We start from the raw sequence: 11,894 nt of genomic DNA on the forward strand, positions 1-11,894 counted from the left end.
GTACCTAGCATAGTAGATATCATTTAATTCCTTTCTATTAGAATTTATTTATTTGTTTGCTGGTGTGGCAGGCTTTATTTAGACTTCTTCAACAAGCAAGTGATTCATTATTTATATTAATAGCTCTATTTCTTATTCCAATTTAGGAAAAATATAGTTGTAGTCCTCTCATTTTAGCAATATATTTTATATAATAAGAGAGAGTGAGACTGAGTGTTTTTTCAATTATCCAGTCAAGAAATATTGTTTTAAATATGTTTAATTATGAGTAAACTTTTGTTCCATTTCTGATAGGAGCAGTGGTGATAGAATTTTCCAACACAAAAGAAAAAGACTTAGGAGCAGTACGGTAATCAAATACTGGCTGAAGTCTTCAAAAACTCGGTTTACCAGCAAAGAGAAATCTAAGTAAGTCTCAATTTTGATTAATTTAAAACAGAATATAAAGTATGGTGCACATACTTTGTAACATATTTAAATCTGGGTAGATGAAAAGCCCTAACAGAAATAGTAATAGGTCTAAAAATAAAGTAATTGGCTAATATCGCCAAGCAGATAATAATCAAGATAAGATAGCATCAGCTTGTTCTGGCTAAATGGTACAAGAACTTAAAAAGGATTTGAAGGAAGTTTATTACTCATAAATAGATTATTTATAAAATATTTGAAGATTGAGGTTATGTAGAAGTATTCACAGATCGGTGACCTAGAGATCGATCAAACCGAAGAACGTAGAATCTGACCAAAACCCCTTGGCAGAGCTTTATTGCATTCGGATGGTGTGCAATGTGAAAAAACACCCGTCCACGTGGCTAATTATTAGGTAGCATGGAATTAATATTAATATATAGAATATTAACTAGCATGCAAAGAGCATAAATAAAAAACCAAATAAAAATAATTTAATGTATTCAGGAAATAAGAGTTACCAGGCGCATGAATACCTAATAAAAATTTGCATGCACCAATAGTAAAACGGCAGTTAATAGGCGGCAATTGTAGGCCAATTCAAAAATATTTATATATATTTATATAAGTGTACTAGATTTTGTGTAAAAATTTGTGTAATCTATGTTATCAATATGGCTCGAATGCAAAGAAATTATTAATCATATAATCTAAGCAATATTTTGGCATTTTTTGTAAGATCTATTTGAATTTAATGGCGGAGGATTGGGATATTTAAATTTTATGCTAATTTGAAAGTTGGAAAGAGGATCTGTAAAACTTGAGAAGGAAGAACCAGCACTCGCCAGCCAGATGCCACCATAAGAGGACCCCAAATATTTTAGAGCGAAGTACCTTATTAATAATTTTGTAAAAATTAAAGTTAAAGTAAATTATATTATTTCTTAAAAGACTTCGTGATGCTATTGTGAAGCAGAAGTCATTTTTCATTTTATTAAATTTATAACCCCTTGGAGGAGACGATTCCGGCTACCATATTCCCGGACCACATGGAGTTGGATCGACATCGGCGGCTTACAAGAAGATTTTCGACACGTGAGTGATTTAAATTTGAATTTAGTGATGGGCGCCCTAGTGCTTCGAAATAATCTGATGATCAAAGCTAGCTCGCCGAAAGGGTTATTATAAATTAAGAAATTAATAAGAGTAATACTTGCGCAAGTAGAAATTAGTATTAAAGGCATTTAATTGAAAGAAAAATATATAGATCAATATTTTAGAAATTTCTATTTAATCAAAGAAGTACGAAATCTAGGCTATCAAACGTATGCATATAATATTTAATTTTTTGCAATACAATTTGCGATGATTTATCATAGTTCTAATTCACTAGATGAATGGCTCTACCTATTCCGTCAGGTGCCGAATCTTGCACCCTGAGATGAAAATATATATTCGATACAAATAAATCTACTAAATACTAGAGATTTTAATATATATATATATTTGGATTATTAGTGGCTAATTTATCAAGCTGATCTTAGAGCACATATTTTTGATTGAATTATCCAAGTCGACAAGTATTAGCAAGTGCATGTCGCAGCTACATGCAAAGGAATGCATATGATTTTAAGATAAAGGCACATGGTAATGATTCGTGCCATAAATCTAGAATATAAAGTTTAGCCTGTGATATTTTGCTGATATAAAATTATTGTTCTATTTTTTATATTATATTTTTTTATCGCTCTATATATATATTTTTTGCCTCGATTGATCTTTGCATTATTTATGTAATATATGTATGAAATTTTCATGGTGTGCAATTTATTTTTTATTCCTCAACTCTATAGTATAAGTATCATTTATATATATATTTATTATTTATTGAATTACAAGAGTTATTGGAGAAGCCTATATCTAGGCCTATCAAGATTTTTTTTTTAAGACTGAATACTATTAGAAAACCACGCCCTAATTATATTAAATCTCATGCTTTACCGACTGATGCCAAGCAGGAGGCTAATCGTTATTTAAATATAAAGAATAACGTGACACAAAGACATGTCGTACCAACGTGGGACTGATGATGAGAGCCAAGCTCATTAAATAATTATTTGAAATTAAGTCAATAACCATATTGAAAATTATATATAACTTATACGAGTTGTGAGGAAAACTGGCGAAGGGAAATTTGTATTACTTTTTGGGGAATCAATAGCTTTAAATAAAGAGAAATTATATGTTTTAAAGAAAATTTTATATTATTATTATTGTAGAAAATATATTTTATAGAGAGAGCTATTATATTTTATGGGCCTAAACTGCTAGTCAGAAATCAATGAATAGTATTATTATATTATAAGAGCTTAAGTAATAAATAGGTTACCTGGCTTGTAATGTCCATAGGCCTATCCTCATTTGTGTCCTTATTAATGCCTTGTTGGCCAAAACTTTCACTTTTTTAACAAACACTTGACACTTAATCCATTTTTAAAATATGAGTCTCTTGTCGTCCACGCAAAGTAAGGTAGCAGACACACTGCAGACGGCGATAGTAGCGGAGATCGACGCTGAGGGGGGCGCGATGGAGTCCAACGCCCAGATATCTTCAATCACCGCCAAGAATCCTGTGAACAGTAATAAACCGTTAAATGTCTCCCAAGAAGCAATAAGGAGGGTTATAGTAGAGGGGATGATCAAGTCATTTTCTAATAGTTTAGAAAAAACAATGACCACAGTAATGAAGAACTTAAAGGCGGAAATGAAGGAAATGCGGGAATCACTGAAGGATACATCGGTAAGAATGGGTAAGGAGACTGCGGAAAGAATAGATAACCTACCAGCACAAAACACTTCGCAAATTCATGAAATAGCTCACCCAAATTCTGATACAAATCAAAACATAGTACAACTTGAAGGTCAAATACATCAATTTCCGCACGAGAATATAGAGCCTATTCCCATAGCAACGTTTGATTCACTACACAGTTTCAATGAATTAGGCCGTTTTGACAATACAGACCGCTATCTCCAACCTAAAGAATTTATAGATCAGATAAAACTAATTCAATCATTAACACCCACCTCTTGGAATTTTTGGCGTCTTCGTTTGACTAGTTTATTGATTGGCGAACCCCTGATGTTCTTTCGGAGTAGAGCCCATGAATTTACATCATTGGATGAGTTTGTAGCTGTCTTCCTGGAACAGTATTGGAGCAGAAGTAAACAGTTGGACGTGCTAGCGGACATTATATCATGCGATTTCAACCCTAACTTAGACGGTGCATGTACCACTTTCGTCACTGCCCTACAGTTTAAAAATTCTCAATTGAGCGAGCCCATTAATGAATCGACATTAGCAAGTATTATTTTAAAGAAGCTACCATATCAAGTTAGAATGGCACTCGCCACACAACCCATTACTGATTGTAAGCAGCTGATTAATCATTTATATGGCATACAGTCTGTGATGGCCATATCAAACCACCGTTCAGACCAGAGATACGCACCAAATCAACATAACTCAAAATTTAATCAGTATAACAGCCAAAATTATGAATCAGTACCATATGATTGCTCACGATCTACCCCTCAATTTAAACGCCGCAATAATCATAATCAAAATAACAGCTGGAATAATAGAAGTTTTCAGAATCGTCAAACAAACCATTATCCACAGCAAACCTATGAAAGAAATTATTATTATGGCCATGATCGATTTAACACAAATAATGATTACACTCAGAATAATTATAATAGAAATTACAAACCGCCACCTCATCAAATAAGTACAAACTACACATTAGAGCATGCGTCCAGATCAAATCATCAAAAAACACAGAACCCAACACCCAACGACCCGCCACCAGATATACAGAAAACTACAGCTAATAAACCAGGACTATATGATACCCCCGATATAACAAGCACAAGCTCAAATGAAACAAACCAAGAAAAGCAGGATATTTCAACGTCATACACCACATTCAGAATTGATTTACCGGAGACTTTGTTACAAGAAACACAAGATAACCCACCACCAGACACACAGGATCCCATACAAGACAGCCTATCACAAAAAACCGCCGCCCAACATGCAATTAAAGCCAGCCGCAAGCATCAGCCTCTATTAAGTTTCCTGTTCCCCACCGAAGAGCAACCTGCCACCGAAGAATCACTGCTAAAAATAAACAGTTGCCAGGAGGAGACCGTCACCATACTATCCGCTTTGAACGTCTCACCCGCGCATCAAGAGTCCGCCACCGCACCCGCGCATCATTCGACCCCACCAAGGCACCCCAATGAACCCAGGATAGAGGACCAAGAGGATGACACCAGGGAGGACGGACTACCGGACAAGAGGAGCGCCCACCGCAAGGCCCGGAGACGGAAGCGCCCGAGGACACCGGACGGCCGACATCAGGACGAGGAGGACGACATTCGGGAGAAGAGCATGCACCGCAAGGCCCGGAGGCGGAAGAAACGGAGGAACCGCGCGCGCCGATGGAGGCCGCATGCACGATTTAAACGCCCGAGGAGGATACCGGACCGGGACCAGGTTGGAGAACAGACCACCGACGTCATGCATCCGCGGCACATACGCTTTAAAGGCTATGATCAGCGATGTGACCGAGAAAAGGAAGCAAATAGTTGGAATAAAAACGGAACTGATAGGAAAGCTATGATTGATTCGTGCATGGGCAATATAAAAGTGGACTACTTGTGGAGATCAATTAAGGATAAACAGTGTTTGAGAAGAAGGGAAGAAATAAAAAATAATATTAAGAAAGTGAAAGTACCTGGATATTATACTATTGAAAAGATGATAAATGTTTTGATATTGTGTGTAATGATAGTTATGGCTGTGATATTAATAAAAGACTGTGTTGTTGATGGGACGAAAAATATTGTATTGTTGTTGTTAAATGAATCTATTATTGATAATTGGAAATTTAATATTATAAAAATGTTTATTGTTGTGGGCATAATGAGTTATAAAGAACTGAAATCGAGAGTCTTGAACGAAAATGAAAGGAAGGATGAGTTAAGAGTGCAGGATGATCGGAAAAGGAATGGATTAAGAGAAATTATTATTAAAGGAACAAGGAGTTATTTGATCAAAGGATATACCAGATACCGGGGTTTTATATTCATGAAGATAAATTAATAATAGGACAGCCTCAACAATCAACAAATGGATAGCAGATAACCCAACCAGCCTACAGTGTAGCTACAAGCAGAAAGCCAAGATACGGGAAAGCCACGAAATTTCTACATGCTATATCGTCAAATTTGAAATAAATATGATAAGAAAATCAAGGAAAACATTATTATCAAACCGATTACTAACCTTCCTTAATAAATTTAATATTGGTATAGGACCTCGTGGCAACAATCCAATGTTTTAATTCCTTCCAGCCGTCAGAAGCCTGCAATAAGGAAAAGAACAATTTTTAAATGTGTAGTTAAATTATATACATCAGATAAAAAAGGACACAAGCGGGGATAATAAAATTAAAATTTGTTAATTACCTTTTTAAGAGAAAAAATTGAGCAGTTAGGTTAGTTATGAAAGTCGATAGCAAATTCTGCTGTAACATGTAACACTATGAATTGTAGAACAGCGAACAGCTGACCAAAGCCACCCAAATCAAATGAATGTAATATCTGTTGAACATATGTTTATGAAAAGAAGTACTGTACCCAAAGAGTTATTTATTATTGTTATTTATTATATTTATTAATGTCGATATATTTATTTATATGTTTTCATATTTATTACTTTTAATTATGCCACGTTTGTTACCTGAAAAGACTTAAAGTGAATACCAGTTACCAAAACCAAAGAGCCATTAGCAAAAGAAAGTATTGTACCTGATGTATAGAAAATTATTTATATTAAGACCTAAGAAATACTATAAGATATAAGCCCAGAAGTTTATGAATCGAAATTATTGTCTAAAAGGAATCATTTATGAGAATTATGAAATGTGTGTAGTTAAGTTGGCAGCCCTGCAAGCGGCGAATTTAAAAATTACTGTGTTGTAAATGTTGTCAGGAGGAGTGCGTTTAGAAGTTTATATTTATGATATTTTTATGTGTGTTGAGGAGGAGAATTTGTTATTGTTTTTGATAAAGGTATAAAGGAGATGCAGCAAATATGTCTGCGAAATGTGATAGAAGTAGGAGAGTATAATTCATAAATAAAGTATAGTGTATATCAATGTATTGAAGGGTGGGTTTTCATTAAAAACATTGTGATTCTCAAATATTTTGAATTCAAACCCAGGGGCGCGTGTAACATATTTAAATCTGGGTAGATGAAAAGCCCTAACAGAAATAGTAATAGGTCTAAAAATAAAGTAATTGGCTAATATCGCCAAGCAGATAATAATCAAGATAAGATAGCATCAGCTTGTTCTGGCTAAATGGTACAAGAACTTAAAAAGGATTTGAAGGAAGTTTATTACTCATAAATAGATTATTTATAAAATATTTGAAGATTGAGGTTATGTAGAAGTATTCACAGATCGGTGACCTAGAGATCGATCAAACCGAAGAACGTAGAATCTGACCAAAACCCCTTGGCAGAGCTTTATTGCATTCGGATGGTGTGCAATGTGAAAAAACACCCGTCCACGTGGCTAATTATTAGGTAGCATGGAATTAATATTAATATATAGAATATTAACTAGCATGCAAAGAGCATAAATAAAAAACCAAATAAAAATAATTTAATGTATTCAGGAAATAAGAGTTACCAGGCGCATGAATACCTAATAAAATTTGCATGCACCAATAGTAAAACGGCAGTTAATAGGCGGCAATTGTAGGCCAATTCAAAAATATTTATATATATTTATATAAGTGTACTAGATTTTGTGTAAAAATTTGTGTAATCTATGTTATCAATATGGCTCGAATGCAAAGAAATTATTAATCATATAATCTAAGCAATATTTTGGCATTTTTTGTAAGATCTATTTGAATTTAATGGCGGAGGATTGGGATATTTAAATTTTATGCTAATTTGAAAGTTGGAAAGAGGATCTGTAAAACTTGAGAAGGAAGAACCAGCACTCGCCAGCCAGATGCCACCATAAGAGGACCCCAAATATTTTAGAGCGAAGTACCTTATTAATAATTTTGTAAAAATTAAAGTTAAAGTAAATTATATTATTTCTTAAAAGACTTCGTGATGCTATTGTGAAGCAGAAGTCATTTTTCATTTTATTAAATTTATAACCCCTTGGAGGAGACGATTCCGGCTACCATATTCCCGGACCACATGGAGTTGGATCGACATCGGCGGCTTACAAGAAGATTTTCGACACGTGAGTGATTAAATTTGAATTTAGTGATGGGCGCCCTAGTGCTTCGAAATAATCTGATGATCAAAGCTAGCTCGCCGAAAGGGTTATTATAAATTAAGAAATTAATAAGAGTAATACTTGCGCAAGTAGAAATTAGTATTAAAGGCATTTAATTGAAAGAAAAATATATAGATCAATATTTTAGAAATTTCTATTTAATCAAAGAAGTACGAAATCTAGGCTATCAAACGTATGCATATAATATTTAATTTTTTGCAATACAATTTGCGATGATTTATCATAGTTCTAATTCACTAGATGAATGGCTCTACCTATTCCGTCAGGTGCCGAATCTTGCACCCTGAGATGAAAATATATATTCGATACAAATAAATCTACTAAATACTAGAGATTTTAATATATATATATTTGGATTATTAGTGGCTAATTTATCAAGCTGATCTTAGAGCACATATTTTTGATTGAATTATCCAAGTCGACAAGTATTAGCAAGTGCATGTCGCAGCTACATGCAAAGGAATGCATATGATTTTAAGATAAAGGCACATGGTAATGATTCGTGCCATAAATCTAGAATATAAAGTTTAGCCTGTGATATTTTGCTGATATAAAATTATTGTTCTATTTTTTATATTATATTTTTTTATCGCTCTATATATATTTTTTGCCTCGATTGATCTTTGCATTATTTATGTAATATATGTATGAAATTTTCATGGTGTGCAATTTATTTTTTATTCCTCAACTCTATAGTATAAGTATCATTTATATATATATTTATTATTTATTGAATTACAAGAGTTATTGGAGAAGCCTATATCTAGGCCTATCAAGATTTTTTTTTTAAGACTGAATACTATTAGAAAACCACGCCCTAATTATATTAAATCTCATGCTTTACCGACTGATGCCAAGCAGGAGGCTAATCGTTATTTAAATATAAAGAATAACGTGACAACTTTAAATTCATTGTGCACATTGCACAATGTATTTTGCAAAGGACCAACGGTTTTTGGAATGAGTTTCGTAGTCTGTAATTTTTGTGATTTTATCCAGGAAATATAGGTAAGTCGAGTGATTTAGTTTTTATTGATGTTCTGTAAAATAAAAGAATAAATTTATTATAGGTCTAAATACTTATATATTTAAATGATAATCTTTTTGAAAGACTATTATAGGCCAAGCATAACATAACCTTATAATAATAAGAGAAAAGCCTCTTGAATTTATCATTGCTGGAAATAAGATGATTATTATTCTAGGCAGACACATTTCAGGGTTATATGCTGGTACATATAAATTTAAATGTGTAACAAAACTTTTTATTTAGCCTAACCTAAGTAGGCCTAATTGAAGTCACCACAAACTAATCTACACTCATATTATTATAATGAACTTAATATCAATAATATATGACTGTGGATTGATAGATTAGAATTTATTCAGTTGTTTTCTGGACCGGCAGGCTTTATTTAAACTTTTTCCAGCAAGCAATTGATTCATTAATTTATATTAACAGCTTTATATCTTATTCCATTTAAGAAAAACTATCGGTGTAGTCCTCTCATTTTAGCAATATATATTTTATATAATAAGAAAGAGTGAGACTTTGTGTTTGCAACATGTGTGTTTTTCCAATTTTCCAGTCAAAAAATATTATTTGAAATATGTTTAATTATAAGTAAACTTTTGTTTCATCTCTGATAGGAGCTGTGGTGATAAAATTTTACAACACAAAAGAAAAATACATAGAAGCAGTACGGTAATCAAATACTGGCTGAAGTCTCCAAAAACTCAGTTTACCAGCAAAGAGAAATCTAAGCAAGTCTCGATTTTGAATTATTTGAAACAGAATATAAAGTCAAACAATTTTTTTCTATGGGTAATGTCCACATGAGCTCTAGGCTTGGGCTAATCATTATAAGTTAATAATCATACCGGGTGAGTCATATGTATGGGAACCTTTCAATAAATTAGAGACTGTTGTAGATATAATACTGTAGCTTTCAGGATATGTTACTGGTCAAATACTCTAACTCTTGACGTACGGTACAACTGAATTTCAACTCCCTTCATAAGGGGTTGACTAGGTTCAGAATGTATAATATGGTGACTCAAGAGTTTTAACTGGAATATTTTTAATGTAAACGCCTATTGTGTGGTACATTATTTTGAAGGGCTTTTTGAAACAAGAAACATAACATCAATTAAAATGTACTATGAAACTTGAATCCAAAACGGCGGCTGATTGAAGTTACAGTTTGTAAAGAAATGAGGGGTTATAACTCAAATATTTTTAATGTGAACACCCATTGTGTGATACATCATTAAAAAGGCCTTTTTGAAACTAGAAAAATGACATTACTAAAAATCTATGATACTTTTTTCCAAAATGGCGGCTGATTGAATTTTATCAATTATTTCTTTAAAAACCAAAACTTCAATCAGCCGCCATTTTGGATAAAAGTATCATAGAAGATTTTTATTGATTTCATCTTTCTCGTTTTGAGAAGGCTTCCAAGATAATACATAATGGGTATTTACATTCAAAATCTTTGATTTACAACCCCCAAGTCACCCCCTTATGAGGAGTTGAAATTCAGTTGTATGTCAAAAGGTGGAGTACTCGACCAATAACTTATCCTGAAAGTTACAGTATTATATCTACAACAGTCTCCAACTTATTGAAGGGTTGAAGACTGTGATGTTTTGAAAATAAATTCAATTTCAATATAGATTATTGTTGTTTCACCATTTTATTAAAGCAAAAATCTCCCTATTGGCCATCCAGACATTTATGGTTTTTTCCCATTGGTGATGCAAATAGAAGCTAATACAAGCAAGTGGCTGATACAAAGTTCAACAGCTGAAAAAAGAAGCTTACATGAAACATTTTTGAAATTTGTCAGCTGTTGAATGATTATAAATGAAAATGAGCTTTCTTTTTGTAATTATAGTGCTCAGCTGTTAGATTGCATAATAATATTGAAATCCATTTGTCTGAATAGGACTTTATAGTTGAATTTAATTTTTATTCAGTTTTGTGTAAAATTATTTTAAAGTTAGGGTAGAGAATTTACTTCACATTATATTGTGGTTATTCAAAAGTTTTATAAGATTTATAGTTTTTTAATGTAAAAATAAAGAATTGAAAAGGTTATTCATTCAGAATAATTAAGGTAATCCTTCTCCATCTTTTCACGATAAATATTGTGAAAATGTATTTTAAAAACGTTATTTTCATGTGAATTTTTGAAAATTTCCATGTGAAAGAAATGACCAAATGTGGGACAAGAAATGTAAAAAAAACCGTTTTATTCACGTTCTTTTCTGAGAGTTCAGTATACATGTTCAGTATAAAGTGAATATGTAGAAACAAAAAAAACGTAATTTTCAAGTTTCAGTTTCACGTACGTTTCACGTAAAAAGTTGGAACATTTACACTTTTTTTTCACGTGAAAGAATGTGATTTTCTCGACTTTTCCACCAGAATATGATGTTATAATGTAAAACTGTGAGGACATAATTTTCACGTGAAAAAAACGCTCTTGTGTTATCTTGGACTTTCCTTTCAGGAGAGGGAGAGTCATGCATATTTAAATACATTTTTAGGTTATTAAATAAATTTGCTAGCAGATTAATTCAGGAAATAAAATCCTTATTTTCTAATTTGTAAAGATTGTATACTTTGAACTGTTATTTGTTCTAGAAATGTTCAAACACCGGATCCTGGAGGAAAATCTGAATGCTACAAAAATTGAGATTGAATTGAGGTACAGTAACATAAACCAGTAGGTAGCTCAAAAGATTGCTACTTTAAACAGGAAGAGATTAAAGTATTCTGGAGCACCACAATAAGGACCTTTCTTAATAGATAAATGACATGCATATGAGTTATTTTAATAAACAAACTTCTCACATTATTCATGTCTTAACTATTTACATCCCTTAATTTTTCATTAATATGTCAATAGACATCTATTCACTGAATCCAATTCACTTATATTAATTATACATAATTAAACAGGTATACTCTCTTGTCTAATGCCAGTTGCAGCTGGGTTGAAATATTATAATCCTTTCAAATGTTATCTTCATCCTAAGCTGCTCTCCTAGATTTAAAAGAGGATTTTTTCTATAGATAGGAGA

General features: G+C 32.6%; 1 long non-coding RNA gene across 1 annotated transcript; it reads left to right on the forward strand.

The window, feature by feature from the left end:
• Positions 1-341: 341 nt before the first annotated feature.
• LOC111053100 lies at positions 342-11,668 on the forward strand. The gene is made up of 2 exons (XR_005571568.1): positions 342-408; positions 11,455-11,668. It is a non-coding gene; the product is annotated as an uncharacterized LOC111053100 (long non-coding RNA).
• The last annotated feature ends 226 nt before the right edge of the window (positions 11,669-11,894 follow it).

This window comes from Nilaparvata lugens, chromosome 6, assembly GCF_014356525.2.
Source record: "Nilaparvata lugens isolate BPH chromosome 6, ASM1435652v1, whole genome shotgun sequence".
Lineage (NCBI taxonomy): Eukaryota > Metazoa > Arthropoda > Insecta > Hemiptera > Delphacidae > Nilaparvata > Nilaparvata lugens.